This window comes from Oncorhynchus mykiss, chromosome Y (genome assembly GCF_013265735.2).
Source record: "Oncorhynchus mykiss isolate Arlee chromosome Y, USDA_OmykA_1.1, whole genome shotgun sequence".
In the NCBI taxonomy this organism is placed as follows: domain Eukaryota; kingdom Metazoa; phylum Chordata; class Actinopteri; order Salmoniformes; family Salmonidae; genus Oncorhynchus; species Oncorhynchus mykiss.
The window spans coordinates 17,498,408-17,515,445 of NC_048593.1; positions in this window are offsets into that span (position 1 = coordinate 17,498,408).

The following is a 17,038-nucleotide window of genomic DNA, read 5'->3' on the forward strand; positions in this document are numbered from 1 at the left end:
CTAAGTATATGTAAACTTCAACTGTATTAACTTACATTGATAACAGTCTGTTTGCCATGACAATGAACGAGCATGGCAGAGGGGAATGGGCTAGCCCAATAGTTTCATTGAACAAAGGTATGAGTATGTTGGGACAGGAGGACTGAATGGTTTATTGGTCTATAATCAGGCATTGGGATTAAAAACATGATGCAGTATGTTTGTTTCTCAGCGGCAGACGAGCCACTTGGGTTGGAGCAGAACAATTCTATCATTGGTTCCTGAATCAACTAGTTGTGCAACAACCTAATAGTGTTTACATTACCGATCCAGGAACCAAATAAGTATTGGGGACGCATTTACAAGTTTTAATTTGAGTGGTTGTTGTTTCAGAACAAATGGGCTATGACTTTGATGTAATGCTGGCTGAGCTGTGATAAAATATGAGCAGGTTAGAGTTATTTGTTTGGACTTTCAGGAGGTACAACATTTAAAAAAAGAGATGAGATCTCAAGAGGACAGGCAAAAAGAGACGAAGGGTTCAAAGAAGAAAGTTTGCAGTTGGAGACAGGAACATCCTGTGAGAAAGTTGAGAGTGATTGACACAGTTTCAGTAGTTCTGTCACGGTTTTCCTCTTCATCTGAAGAGAGGCGAGAAGGATCGGAGGACCAATATGCGGCGTGGTAAGTGTCCATGGTTCTTTTAATAAGAAAATCTCAACATGAACACAACTACAAAACAAGAACCGTGAAAACCCTAAACAGTCCCGTGTGGCACAAACGCTGACACAGGAAATAATCACCCACAAAATACCCAAAGAATATGGCTGCCTAAATATGGTTCCCAATCAGAGACAACGATAAACACCTGCCTCTGATTGAGAACCACTCTAGGCAACCATAGACTTCCCTAGACAACTAAACTGAACACAACCCCATTAATCTAATAAAACCCCTAGACAAGACGAAACACAATAAATCACCCATGTCACACCCTGGCCTGATCAAAATAATAAAGAAAACAAAGATAACTTAGGCCAGGGCGTGACAAGTTCTGTATAATCAATACCATTGATGTATAGAAAGTCATAAGCACGGAGGATCCTATAATTATTTGATCTATTCAATTCTGTAGCCATAAGTACACTATATCTACAAATGTATGTGGACACCCCTTCAAATTGGTGGATTTGGCTATTTCTGCCACACCCGTTGCTAACAGGTGTATAAAATCGAGCACACAGCCATGCAATCTCCAAAGACAAACATTGGCAGTAGACTGGCCTTACTAAAGAGCTCAGTGACTTTCAGCTTGGCACCGTCATAGGATGCCACCTTTCCAACAAATGTCTGCCCTGCTGGAGCTTCCCCGGTCAACTGTCAGTGCTGTTATTGTGAAGTGGAAATATCTAGGATCAACAACGTGAAGTGGTAGGCCACACAAGCTCACAGAAGGGGACCACTGAGTGGTGAAGCACGTAAAAATCATCTGTCCTCGGTTGCAACACTCACTACCAAGTTACAAACTGCCTCTGGAAGCAACGTCAGCACAATAACCGTTTGTTGGGAGCTTCATAAAATAGGTTTCCAAGGCCGAGCAGCCGCACACAAGCCTAAGATCACCATACGCAATGCCAAGCGTCGGCTGGAGTGGTGTAAAGCTCGCCGCCATTGGACTCTGGATCATTGGAAACACTTTCTCTGGAGTGATGAATCACGCTTCACCATCGGGCAGTCCGACGGACTAATCTGGGTTTCTTGGATACCAGGAGAACGCTACATGCCCTAATGCATGGTGCCAACTGTAGAGTTTGGTGTAGGAAGAATAATGGTCTGTGGCTGCTTTTCATGGTTCGGGCTAGGCCCCTTAGTACTAGTGAAGGGAAATCTTAACGCTACAGCATACAACAGCATTCTAGACAATTCTGTGCTTCCAACTTTGTGGCAACAGTTTGGGGAAGGTCCTTTCCTGTTTCAACATTACAATGCCCCTGTGCACAAAGCGAGGTCAATACAGAAATGGTTTGTCGAGATCGGTGTGGAAGAAGTTGACTGGCCTGCACAGAGCCCTGACCTCAACCCCATCGAACATGTTTGGGAGGAATTGGAACGTTGACTGCTAGCCAGGCCTAATCGCCCAACATCAGTACCTGACCATAATGCCCATGATTTGGAATGAGATGCACGAGGAGCAGGTGTCCACATACTTTTGGTCATGTAGTGCATCTTATGAGCACATTCACTTTGTATTTCAGAACAAAGGCAAGGGATTGAAAACTCAAACTAAAGAATCTATCCTGCGAGAGTGGGACATTCAGACCAAGAGAAAGAACAAATAGATGTCTTCCATTTCTCTCTCCATGTGTATAAAGACTAACAGAGAGGGGAAGAAAAACACAGGTCTACAGAGAGGCAACAGGGGAGACTGAGAGAGATGGCGATAATGGAAGCAGTTTTGCGAGAACATCAGGAGACAGGGAAGGACATTCAGGAATTAAAGACATCGGCAGAGAGGATAGATGGGATGCATGAGGGAAAAATGGAGGAGATGCACTGGGAGATTAAGATATTTAGAGAGACGGTGAGAAAGGGGGCGAGTCTGAGAGGGACGGAGAGACTAATACACATGGAGAGAGAAATGGAAGACATGCGGAGGAAGATAAAGACTAACAGAGAGGGGAAGAAATGGCCAAAGTCAGAAGGTGATAGAGAGACTGTTACAAATGGAGAGAGAAGGAAGATATGCAGAAAGATAGACTGCTACAAATGGAGAGAGAGAAGGAAGATATGCAGAAAGAGAGACTGCTACAAATGGAGAGAGAAGGAAGATATGCAGAAAGAGAGACTGCTACAAATGGAAAGAGAGAAGGAAGATATGCAGGAAGAGAGACTTCTACAAATGGAGAGAGAGAAGGAAGATATGCAGAAAGAGATAGAGACTGCTACAAATGGAGAGAGAAGGAAGATATGCAGAAAGAGAGACTGCTACAAATGGAGAGAGAGAAGGAAGATATGCAGAAAGAGATAGAGACTGCTACAAATGGAGAGAGAAGGAAGATATGCAGAAAGAGATAGAGAGACTGCTACAAATGGAGAGAGAAGGAAGATATGCAGAAAGAGATAGAGAGACTGCTACAATTGGAGAGAGAGAAGGAAGATATGCAGAAAGAGATAGAGAGACTGCTACAAATGGAGAGAGAAGGAAGATATGCAGAAAGAGATAGAGAGACTGCTACAAATGGAGAGAGAAGGAAGATATGCAGAAAGAGATAGAGAGACTGCTACAATTGGAGAGAGAGAAGGAAGATATGCAGAAAGAGAGACTGCTACAAATGGAGAGAGAGAAGGAAGATATGCAGAAAGAGATAGAGACTGCTACAAATGGAGAGAGAGAAGGAAGATATGCAGAAAGAGATAGAGACTGCTACAAATGTAGAGAGAGAAGGAAGATATGCAGAAAGAGAGACTGCTACAAATGGAGAGAGAGAAGGAAGATATGCAGAAAGAGATAGAGACTGCTACAAATGGAGAGAGAGAAGGAAGATTTGCAGAAAGAGATAGACTGCTACAAATGGAGAGAGAGAAGGAAGATATGCAGAAAGAGAGACTGCCACAAATGGAGAGAGAGAAGGAAGATGTGCAGAAAGAGATAGAGACTGCTACAAATGGAGAGAGAATGAAGACATACAGAAAGAGATAGAGACTGCTACAAATGGAGAGAGTGAAGGAAGATATACAGAAAGAGATAGAGACTGCTACAAATGGAGAGAGAGAAGGAATATATGCAGAAAGAGAGACTGCTACAAATGGAGAGAGAGAAGGAAGATATGCAGAAAGAGAGACTGCTACAAATGGAGAGAGAGAAGGAAGATATGCAGGAAGAGATAGACTGCCTCAAATGGAGAGAGAGAAGGAAGATATGCAGAAAGAGATAGAGACTGCTACAAATGGAGAGAGAGAAGGAAGATATGCAGAAAGAGATAGAGACTGCTACAAATGGAGAGAGTGAAGGAAGATATACATAAAGAGATAGAGACTGCTACAAATGGAGAGAGAAGGAAGATATGCAGAAAGAGAGACTGCTACAAATGGAGAGAGAGAAGGAAGATATGCAGAAAGAGAGACTGCTACAAATGGAGAGAGAGAAGGAAGATATGCAGAAAGAGAGACTGCTACAAATGGAGAGAGAGAAGGAAGATATGCAGAAAGAGAGCCTGCTACAAATGGAGAGAGAGAAGGAAGATATGCAGAAAGAGAGAGACTGCTACAAATGGAGAGAGAAGGAAGATATGCAGAAAGAGAGACTGCTACAAATGGAGAGAGAGAGAAGGAAGATATGCAGAAAGAGAGACTGCTACAAATGGAGAGAGAGAAGGAAGATATGCAGGAAGAGATAGAGAGACTGCTACAAATGGAGAGAGAGAAGGAAGATATGCAGAAAGAGAGACTGCTACAAATGGAGAGAGAGAAGGAAGATATGCAGAAAGAGAGACTGCTACAAATGGAGAGAGAGAAGGAAGATATGCAGGAAGAGATAGAGAGACTGCTACAAATGGAGAGAGAAGGAAGATATGCAGAAAGAGATAGAGAGACTGCTACAAATGGAGAGAGAAGGAAGATATGCAGGAAGAGATAGAGAGACTGCTACAAATGGAGAGAGAAGGAAGATATGCAGGAAGAGATAGAGACTGCTACAAATGGAGAGAGAGAAGGAAGATATGCAGAATGAGAGACTGCTACAAATGGAGAGAGAGAAGGAAGATATGCAGGAAGAGATAGAGAGACTGCTACAAATGGAGAGAGAAGGAAGATATGCAGAAAGAGATAGATAGACTGCTACAAATGGAGAGAGAGAAGGAAGATATGCAGGAAGAGATAGAGAGACTGCTACAAATGGAGAGAGAGATGGAAGATATGCAGGAAGAGATAGAGAGACTGCTACAAATGGAGAGAGAAGGAAGATATGCAGGAAGAGATAGAGAGACTGCTACAAATGGAGAGAGAGATGGAAGATATGCAGAAAGAGAGACTGCTACAAATGGAGAGAGAAGGAAGATATGCAGAAAGAGATAGATAGACTGCTACAAATGGAGAGAGAGAAGGAAGATATGCAGAGAGAGATTGAGAGACTTGGAGACAGGGGCGTCATTTCAGCTATACGTAGGGATGGGCAAAGTGAAGCCCATTTACTGCATTCCTACTCCCGCCCTTATCACCTTGGCTGCGGTAACCAAGTCATACAGCAATTAACTGCTACGCGCTAGTTCAGCACCGGGATCAAAAACTCTAGGTTAGTTTCATGTCAAGTCAAACAACAGTTACCTATCTACAGCCATTTTCCACCTCTGCACTGAGAGAAAAGTTGCGCTGTTCACTGCAGAGCTGCATCGATGCGCTGTCCCAGAGATACTGTATATAATGACGAGACGGTCTTGTCTCTGCCCAAACAATGGGAGTCATTGTCCCAAAGGCGGGAAGACAGGCAGTCTGGTTATTGGTCTGCTTATTGTGGACAGATTTTGAGTAAACCCTGTCACTTCGCCTATTCCTCTCTGGCTGTCCATAGTCGATATTCCCTTAACACATGCCACTTCGATACAGCTACGACCGGACGTTCCATTTTTACGTTGCAGGTTAGGAGAACTTACGTAGCAGGTTCGGAGAATTAACGTAGCAGGTTAGGAAAATGAAGTTAAGGTTAGGAAAATGCACTTCTAACCTGCTATTAAAAGTCACTCCGCTCGTAGCTGTATCAAAGTGGTGTGTATTTAAGGAGTAACAAAGTCCAGCCTTCCCGCCCTGCTCTGAACCGCCCGCATGGTCCTAAAGCCATGCTACTAATATTGCTACACTGGTTTGCCTTTCAATCGGGATTGGAATGATTTTAGTAGCCTATTTTAAATGGTTGGTGTTGAGCTAGGTTATGGCGACCGCCATACCCATTGAGGCCTCCGCTTGAAGAGGTTTAGAGAATGGTGGAAAGTCAGAAAAAACCATGGAGGATGGAGAGGGAAACCAGGGAGATGGAGAGGGAGATGGAAGGACTCATAGAGAAGGTGAGAAAGGGTGATGAAGAGAAACAGAAAGGGATGGAGACACTGGCCAGAACAGAAAGAGAGATGGAAGTGATGCAGAAGGAGATAGACTTAATCCATTATTGAGGAAGGTGCAGAGACAAAGGCACGAGATATAGGATGGATTTGAAAACGCAAAGAAAGATGGAACATGGAGATGCAAGAACAAAATAAATTATAGGAAAGACAGGAGATTAGAGAGGTGAGGCAAAACATGGAGAAAGAGAGAAATACAAATTCAACAACTGAGAAACAGAATTAAAACATAACAAACAAGCTGGATGAAAGTGTCGAAGAGAGAGAGAGAGAGAGAGGGAGAGAGAGAGAGAGAGAGAGAGAGAGAGAATGACAATGGTTCAATGACACAAAGACTAAAATGTCGGGGGGGAGGAGAGGAAATTGTGGGAGGAAAGAGAGACAGAAAAACAGAAGGCACAGTAAGATATAAAAGAGAGAAAAAAACGATCTAATACAAAGCATGTTTAGGGACGATGACAAAGAAACAACAATGAGAATTGAAAATATAGAATATCAGAGAAAAAAGAAACAGAGATAACACTTGAGCATTACCTAAAAACAATAGTGAAAAGTGATGTGGACAAAGTCATGACAACAAAAGGGAAAGAGGAGAGAGAGGAGGAGGAAAGAGAGATCAAACTGAATGAAAGTGACAAGAAGAGAGAGAGAGAGAGAGAGAGAGAGAGAGAGAGAGAGAGAGAGAGAGAGAGAGAGAGGGTCATTGACACAAAGACAGAAGGAAGTGACAACAATGGCGGATAGAAGAGAAATTGGGCAGGAAAGAGAGGACAGGAGAAGAGAGTAAAACATACATATTTAATGAAAAGCTTGTTTAACTAGGGCTGTCAGTTAAGAACAAATTCATATTTACAATGACGGCCAAACCCGGACGACGCTGAGCCAATTGTGCGCCGCCCTATGGGACTCCCAATCACGGCTAGATGTGATACAGCCTGGACAAGGAAGATACAACAGTAGATACATTGATAATTGAGGAGGTATGGAGTCAGAGAGGGAAACAATTTCAAACATCAGGGAACAAAGAAAAAGGGACAAACCACTTAAGAGCTATCTTGTGATGACAACGGGGGGAAATTGGAGACAGAGGAGGGAGGAAAGAGCGATAAAGACAGACAGAATAACAGAAAAGACAGCATGGCTACATGAATTTAAAAGCTTTCAAGATGCAAAAAATAGACAAAGACAGGGAGATAGAGCGGAAGAAAATGAAGGCAATGGAGAGTGAGTGAGAATCCAGAAAGAGGAGGAGAAACAAACAGAAAGAACAAGAAAAGCTCATTTACTTGGAGAGGAAAAGAGAAGAGTCAAGACAAATAGTAGAAGAACAAAGGAAGTCCAAAGAGAGCTGGATGACAGGCAAAAACAGATAGAGAGGGAGACAGTCCAGAGAAAGGAGGATACATGGATGGCAAGGGTAAAGGACGAAACAGAGAGTATTATAATTCAAAATACAGAGAGAACAAGCTAAATAAATTGTGGGGAACAGCAGAGTCAAGCCAATGAGAGGAAGAAAGGTGGAAGGTAACTACTCAGCAAATGGATGAAGAGAAAAGGAAAAATCCAGAAAGTGGAGAAGAAACTGACGTGGAAATGCAGGAAAGACAACAACAGATTGGTCATGAAGAAAAAAAACCCAGACAGAACTAAAAAAAGCAAGGGAGAGAACGAGAGAGCGAGTACAGGAGGAAAATAAAAGGATGTGAGGATGAGGGTAACAAATAGATGGAGAGAAAAGAGAGAGAAAGTGGTGCAAAATGAATCAGAGAGGAGGGGAATTGGAGAGCAGAGGTTACACAGTTAGCAATACAATTCAATTGTGTATAGAGGCAGAAAAACAGTATTATTTAACACTGGTATTAAAACAGCAGAGGAAGATGGAGACAGAGATGGGGAAAAAATAGCAGAGTTAAAAGGTTTGAAGAACAGTTTGAAGAACAGTTGAATAGGGCAAGACAGGCAAGAGGCAAAGAAACATGGAGCATTAGAGAAAGCGAGGAAGATGGAGAGAGAGAAGGAAGAAAGACAAGAACAGATTGAAAGACAAAAGAGTAAAGAAAATGGAGTGGCAGAGCAAAGAGGAAATGAGGACAGAAGAGAGTAAGGAAGATGTTGAGGGAAACAATAATAAAGAGAAAAAGAAAAAGCGTCAGGAGGATAATCAGCTGGGGAAATTATTAGATCGAAAAAAGAAACAAACTGAGAATCGAGAGAACTTTTCAGAGGAGGAAGGTGATAACTAATGTCGTGTCTTTGGCTATGCCGGATTAAGTGATATGACATGCTATTCTATAAAATAATTTCTCCGTAATTAATATTACCTAATTGAGCTAATCATGTAAATGTAATTAACTAGAGAGCCGGGGCACCACAAAGGAATATTTATAGAGCTGTTATCTTCCGAATATACTCTTAAAGACCTAGTAATATTTTACATCAATAGCAGTCAATATTAATCGTCATCTTAATTCAGTCTCATCTGAAAGTTGTAAATTCTTGATTATCTGCATGAACCCTGGCTAAAAAGTTGAATCAGCAATGCAAAATTGGGTTTAATTATTTATTTACTAAATACCTAACTAATCACACAGAATTACACATACACATAATTAAATCATAACTTGATTACAAATTACGTCATAAAGGAAAACATCCCTAGTGGGCGGAACAGATATGACAGCTGGTTACACAAAAGAAAAGGGCTGGGTTTGAGTGAAAGAGCGGGAAGACTGAGGAATAATGGGCGAAGCTGTGCTATCGTAAATACAGTATCTTATGCATTCTAAATTACCGCCCATTTGGAAAAAGAAAATGCAATAAATATTTACTCTGAGCTGCGCTTCGGTAGGTTGGTGGTAGATGGAAGGCCGTGTTGCCCAACCAAGTCCTTTGTCCTTTGAAGAATGTCTCTGGTTGTCAATTGGATACGTTGTAGTAACGTCTTTGTGTGATAGACGGGATACTCTGTCTGTTCCTTCCTAACCCTCGTTTGCAGCGGCTGTTGCTAACTCAACGGCTAGGAGGTATCACTTCTGTAGTGAATAAGAGTTAAAAGTTCATACCATTTGCAACCAAAGCTCACACTGATGTTGGCTTCGTTCTGTAGTTATTATCTGAACCATTCTGACATCGGGCCGTTGTCCTCACATCCTCAGAACAGGAGGTTACATTGTCATCAAGGCTTTATATAGGAAGGGAGAGGAGGCGTGTTTGAAAAGTTTTATAGCCTTCACAGGGACGGGCCACTGATTGAGCAGAGCCCTCCCTACCTTATGAAAACCCAAATCTCACATTTTAGAAGCTAAAATCACATTTCATCCCATCACGAATAATTTCATATTCAAACATTTATATTGAACAACAATTCCATGTGAATCCGATAACTCTGATGTGTAGACTTTCCACTGTAATGTTTTTGTCATCTTATCATTGATGAGAATGTCTCAGATGACAACCGAACTGACATCATATTCATTAAGTACCACCGCATATGTTCAATTGGTCGGATTACCAGAATATAGTTAATTTCCCCCCACCTTCTGATGTTCCCAGAATCTCTATGTTAACCAAGGGTTTTGCAAATGTAACATCAGTAGGGTAGAGAGAGGAAAAAGGGGGGAAGAGGTATTTATGACTGTCATAAACCTACCCCCAGGCCAACGTCATGACACTAAGTAATACAGCATAGGTAAGTTAGTTGCTTCCATCTCTTCCACTGAAGTCAAAATGCCAGAGAAGCTGGTGTTTGGAGGATATATTGGCATGGGTGTTGTTTGGCCCGAGATGAAGTCGATGACCGGCAAACCGTGCCAATATACCTTCAAACACTGGCTTCGAGGGCATTATCAATTTTATACAACGGGTGATCAACATATTTAAATAGTGATTTACATATTTTCATAAAAAACGTAATTTTGATTAATTTATTAATACTATTTCATCCTTACACAACATATAGTCCCGACACAAATCTAGGGTTGCTACCCAAGCTGGCTAGTCGTTCGTTCTATCGGATCGGTTGCCAGAGATGCGACCCAGTCGTTCACTCTTTTTGTTCTGTGTCTATGACCCAGTCATTTGTTCTAAATGGTCCATTGCCGTATTGGCTGGCAACGTTCTCATCCCTTTCTTGCTAGCTAGCCAACTACGGATAACTTACAGTCAGCCAGAATAACAACAGTAGCTGAATTTGCATTTGTTTAACCTGTTTTCTAGTGACATTTATTTGGATACATCCATAACAATGAGCTGAGGCGCGATTTCGCCCTGGCACAGAAAATGTGCTCTCTCGTCAGGAAACTGTTGTTCAGAGGAGCTAGCCAACAACACAGCTAACACAATCACTTCAAAGTGAAGCTGGAAAGACTGCAAATGAGCTGCACTTCGTTTCGTTTGACCATTTTTCAATTGACATTTTTTTGTATACATCCATGCAAATTATGCCAGCTGATTCATGATTTCGACTGGCTGAGAAACGCTGCCTGCCTGTCTGTCTCATACCGACACATTCATTAGGGCGGCAGGGTAGCCTAGTGGTTAGAGCGTTGGACTAGTAACCGGAAGGTTGTGAGTTCAAACCCCCGAGCTGACAAGGTACAAATCTGTCGTTCTGCCCCTGAACAGGCAGTTAACCCACTGTTCCCAGGCCGTCATTGAAAATAAGAATTTGTTCTTAACTGACTTGCCTGGTTAAATAAAGGTAAAATAAAAAAAAATAAAAAATTACTATGAGACAGCTGGAGATTGAATTTGAATATTGAGACAGACAGCAAGATTTATACAAATCTCCGCTGTTGAAAACGAAATGTTGGTCTAAAAGAAATGTGAGATAATGTCTAGATGCTTTTTATAGTGGAGATCAAGTTTATAAATTGCCTGGCTGGGCTGATGAGACAGTGGATTGCGCTGTCAGATGGAACAGAGTAAATAGGCATTTTAACGTCATAGATTTAGCCGGTGGTAACTTGTGGAATAGACACGGTCTGGAATGCGGTTTTAACCAATCAGCATTCAGGATTAGAACCACCCGTTGTATAAATACTTTATAGTGTTGGATTCGACATTTTGAACATTGAGATATTAAAGACATGATAGATCAGATGCATAGTATATTAAGGAGTGAAAGAGACTGAGTCTCTGTAGAAAGACAGATAGCTGTGGAATGTGTTGGGTGGACAAGAGGAGAGCAATGTGTTAATACAGGGGAGACAGATGGACATCTGTGGATTAGTTGAGGTCAGGAGGTGAGGACAAGTCCCCTGAAGGGAGTAATAAGGGTTTAGTATTTTGTTACTCTTTTCCTGTTATTAAACCACAAGATGTAAGGATTGGAGAGAAGGAGGAGTGTCTTAAGTGGGATATATATATCTGGATGGGAGAAATTTTGGGTTGTCTGAATTACAGCTGTACAGAACCTTTGGGAAGAATTCAACTTGGTTAAAGCTTCTCTAGTGTCCTTGAGTTATTTACTCTGAAAAAGAAGAACCTAACAATAGTTAATTACGTTCCTTTTTTGAGAAAGGACGTAAAAATGTCATGACTTAGGTATTGTTTCAATATACAATACCAGTCAAACGTTTGGACACACCTACTCATTCAAGGGTTTTTCTTTAGTTTGACCATTTCCTACATTGTAAAATAGTAATGAAGACATCAAAACTATGAAATAACACATGTGGAATCAAAAAAGTGTTAAACAAATCAAAATAGATTTTATATTTGAGCTTCTTCAAAGTAGCCACCCTTTGCCTTGATGACAGCTTTGCACACTCTTGGCATTCTCTCAACTAGCTTTACCTGTAATACTTTTCCAACAGTCTTGAAGGAGTTCCCACATATGCTGAGCACTTGTTGGCTGCTTTTCCTTCACTCTGCGGTCCAACTCATCCCAAACCATCTCAATTGGGTTGAGGTCGGGTGATTGTGGAGGTCAGGTCATTTGATGCAGCACTCCGTCACTCTCCTTCTTGGTCAAATAGCCCTTACACAGCCTGGAGATGTGTTTTGGGTTATTGTCCTTGTCATGCTGACCTGACCTTTGATATCCCTGTTTTTCTATATATTTTGGTTAGGTCAGGGTGTGGGTGTGACTAGGGTGGGTATTCTAGTTTTCTATGTTTTGTATTTCTATGTTGGCCTGATATGGTTCCCAATCAGAGAGAGCTGTTTATCGTTGTCTCTGATTGGGGATCATATTTAGGCAGCCCTTTTTCCCACTTTCTGGTGTGGGATCTTGTCTATGTTTAGTTGCCTGTCAGCACTATTTTGTATAGCGTTACATTTGTTCTATTTAGTTGGTTTCTTCGGTGTATATTTATTAAAAGGAATATGTACGCATACCACACTGCGCCTTGGTTCGAGCCTTACGATGAACGTGACAGTCCGGTTGAAAAACAAATGATAGTCCCACAAAGCACAAACCAGATGGGATGGTGAATCGCTGCAGAATGCTATGGTAGCCATGCTGGTTAAGTATGCCTTGCATTCTAAATAAATCACAGACAATGTCACCAGCAAAGCACCCCCACACCATCACGCCTCCTCCTTCATACTTCACGGTGGGAACCACACATGCAGAGATCATCCATTCACCTACTCTGCGTCTCACAAAGACACGGCGGTTGGGAACCAAAAATCTCAAATTTGGACTCATCAGACCAAAGGACAGATTTCCACCGGTCTAATGTCCATTGCTCGTGTTTCTTGGCCCAAGCAAGACTCTTCTTATTGGTGTCCTTTTGTGGTGGTTTCTTTGCAGCAATTAGACCATGAAGGCCTGTTTCACGCAGTCTCTTCAGGAACAGTTGTTGAGATGTGTCTGTTACTTGAACTCTGTAAAGCTTATTTGGGCTGCAATCTCAGGTGCAGTTAATTGCCGATTTCTGAGGCTGGTAACTTTAATGAACTTATCCTCTGCAGCAAAGGTAACTCTGGGTCTTCCTTTCCTATGGCGGTTCTCATGCGAGACAGTTTCATCATAGCGCTTGATGGCTTATGTGACTGCACTTGAAGAAACTTTCAAGGTTCTTGAAATGGTCCTGATTGACTAACCTTGGGGCGGCAGGGTAGCCTAGTGGTTAGAGCATTGCACTAGTAACTGGAAGGTTGCAAAATCAAATCCCCGAGCTTACAAGGTACAAATCTGTCGTTCTGCCCCTGAACAGGCAGTTATCCCACTGTTCCTAGGCAGTCATTGAAAATAAGAATTTGTTCTTAACTGACTTGCCTAGTTAAATAAAGGATAAATAAAAACCTTTATTTCTTATAGTAATGATGGTCTGTCATTTCTCTTTGCTTATTTGAGCTGTTTTTGCCATAATATGGACTTCTGTTTACCAAATAGTGCTATCTTATGTATACCAGCCCTACCTTGTCACGACACAACTGATTGGCTCAAACGTAATAAGAGGGAAATAAATTCCTCAAATGAATTTTTATCAAGGCACACCTGTTAATTGAAATGCATTGCAGGTGACTACCTCATGAAGCTGGTTGAGAGAATGCCAACAGTGTACAAAGCTGTCATCAAGGCAAAGGATGGCCACACTTTTTTGGTTACTACATGATTCCATATGTGTTATTTCATATTTTTTATGTCTTCACTATTATTCTACAATGTAGAAAATAGTAAAAATAAAGAAAAACCCTTGAATGAGTAGGTGTAGGACCGTGTGGTGCCAGGACAACAACCTCTCCCTCAATGTGATCAAGACAAAGGAGTTGATTGTGGACTGCAGGGAAAAAGAGGACAACAAAACATATTCCCCCCCAGGAGACTGAAAAGATTTGGCAACGGTCCTCAGATCCTCAAAAGGTTCTACAGCTGCACCATTGAGAGCATCCTGATTGGTTGTATCACTGCCTGGTATGGCAACTGCTCGGCCTCCGACCGCAAGACACTACAGAGGGTAGTGCGAACGGGGCCAAGCTTTCTGCCATCCAGGACCTCTATACCAGGCGGTGTAAGAGGAAGGCCCTAAAACGTGTCAAAGACTCCAACCACCCTAGTCATAGACTGTTCTCTCGGCTACAACACGGCAAGCGGTACCGGAGCACCAAGTCTAGGTCCAAGAGGCTTCTAAACAGCTTTTACCCCCAAGCCGTAAGACTCCTGAACATCTAGTTAAATGGCTACCCAGACTATTTGCAGTGCCGCCCCCCCCCCCCTCTTTACACCACTGCTACTCTGTTGTCATCTATGCATAGTCACTTTAATAACTCTACCTACATGTACATACTACCTCAAATAACCGGTGCCCCCACACATTGACTCTGTATCGGTACCCCCCTGTATATGGTCTCGCTATTGTTATTTCACTGCTCTTTAATTACTTGTGACTTTTATCTCTTATTCTTATCTGTATTTTTTTTAAACTGCATTTTTGGTTAGGGGCTCATAAGTAAGCATTTTACTGTAAGGCCTACACCAGTTGTATTCGGCGCATGTGACAAATATAATTTGATTTGATTTGTATCACAACTTTTGACTGGTACTGTATATCAACCGTTTCTTTCCCCTGTCAGGAATCAACAGAAAAACAAGAGTGGAATGAAAGAGGGAGAAGAGGAAGTAGCATATAAGGGAGGAGGAGAAGAGGCAGAAATGGGAAAAGGCCTGGCAAAAAAATTCAGCGGGAGAGAGCTGAGAAGAAGGACAGAAAGAAAGACCAAAACGAACTGAGCAGGGAGGAGAGGTATGAGAGGTGGGATGCCAAAAGATAACAATATGGTCTGAGAGATTGGCTAGGTGTGTGAAGACCAACAGCAAGAGTACGTCACAGAGGACTTCACAGAGAACTTCACAGAGAATGTCACAGAGGACTTCACAGAGTATGTCACAGAGGACTTCACAGAGTATGTCACAGAGGACTTCACAGAGGACTTCACAGAGTATGTCACAGAGGACTTCACAGAGTACGTCACAGAGAATGTCACAGAGGACTTCACAGAGAATATCACAGAGGACTTCACAGAGTATGCATGAGCATATGGCAGAAAAGGTACAGTATGTACATTATCTGAGAGTAACTTAATTTTTTTTTACTACTATGTATATTTTTCCATAGTTGCTTGTCAAATGTCAACAGTATGTAATTCTACTAATGTGTGAAACTCTAACTCCTAATCTTTCTGTTCTGTTTCTCAGATTGAATTCTTTCAACTGACTTGGCATATATGCTGCTCCACCACACTTTACCCTCTCAATTCATGTATTCTTTGCTTTCCTATTTAGACACTGGCCTCCCTCTCAGATGCCAGAGCTTATTTCCTGCCTTCTCCACCTGAGTTCCATATGCTACCTTCATCCCTTGGATTGGTTCATCATCCATACACCTTTATCTTTCTATTATTGTCATTTGTCAAGTTTTTTTGCAAGTGCTTACTTAAAAAAAATATGTTTTTGCACGTTTCCACCACCAGGGGGCAGTGCAGGTCTACTAAAGTGAGGACAGGGGAGCTTGAGGTGAGGTACTGTAAATGAGCGACACAGTATGTCGAGTTTCCATCTGAGGTATACCAAAGTGTTTTTACCGAAAAGGCTCAGACTTTTCTGTTTCCATCTACGCAGGCCGGCACCCATGACTTACTGGGCCATGGCTCCGGCAGACCTGGTCTTACTTGGGGCCAAAGTCAGGCCACTGGTACTTTTCAGCAGGCATATATATAACAATGGATAACTGTGAACTTGAAAACCTTCTCACAAAGTAACTGGCTTCATAATGCAGAGGTTGTTGATTCTACTACCCAAGTCTTTAGTGTCACACTGCTGATGGAAACACAATTACACTAGAGCTGACAGTAACATACAACAACTAGCGACAGACACCCTGGTGTGTTAGGTGGAAGGAAATGCAGCACTACAGTAGTAGCCTACTAGTAGAACACCTCACCCTCCCCCCAGTAGTAGCCTAAATGATAACCAGGATGTCACATGAAACATCCACTGCTGCATTCCTGCTCAGCAAACCCCAGTGTTTATTTATTTAACCTTTATTTAACCAGGCAAGTCAGTTAAGAACAAATTCTTATTTTCAATGACGGCCTAGGAACAGTGGGTTAACTGTTCAGGGGCAGAACGACAGATTTGTACCTTGTCAGCTCGGGGGTTTGAACTTGCAACCTTCCGGTTACTAGTCCAACGCTCTAACCAGTAGCAATGCAGCCTCTGTAGACTGCCTTAAAGGTTGGGTGTAGAGCAGGGGGCAGTTTGGGACATTTCGATCCAAGAGCCAGAGCACCTCAGCCAGTGCAACGTTTTTAACTCTTACCGTTCAAGTAGTCAGTGTGGGGCACCATGCGTCATGTATTATTGCAGTAGTGGTTGTACAGCGCCATGTGGAGGCACATCAGAAAGGGTTATTACAGAGGAGGTGCGTGTGTCAAATATCCCATCTGCAGAAGAACTAAGATCCAAGGATATTTCCATCTAAAAATCTGACTGACAAATGCGATATGTGCTGGCTTATGGCTCATTTAAATAATGTTTTATACAATGTAGACAGTACTGAGATGTGCAAATTCAGCGGTTGTTCTGTTCTCAGATCCGGTGTGTATTTTCATGTCAGAACCTTCCAGCAGTGCAGGTGGTGTAACCTGTCGGAAGGAACACCATCTCCTGTCATTGCTATCAATTTCACCACAGATGCTCTGTAAGTGTTTTCTCTGGTCTTGGATGTGGAGCGGCATCGTGGCAGCCCAGGGGTGATTGATCGGCTCTCCCTGGCCCATCTGGAGGATACCCTGCTGCGGCTCGGTCCAAAGCCTTGCGGTCTCAGTTCTGTCAGTCTGAGTGAAGGGATTGAGGTTTTCACACGTACACACATGCACAAACGCATACATTACACACACAGGTGGAGACCAGTGTAGGCTCTCCTCAGAGGGGTAAGGGGAGGACCATCCTACTCAGTAAATTTAATAAAAATACAAAAAATGAAATAATGATCCTTCTT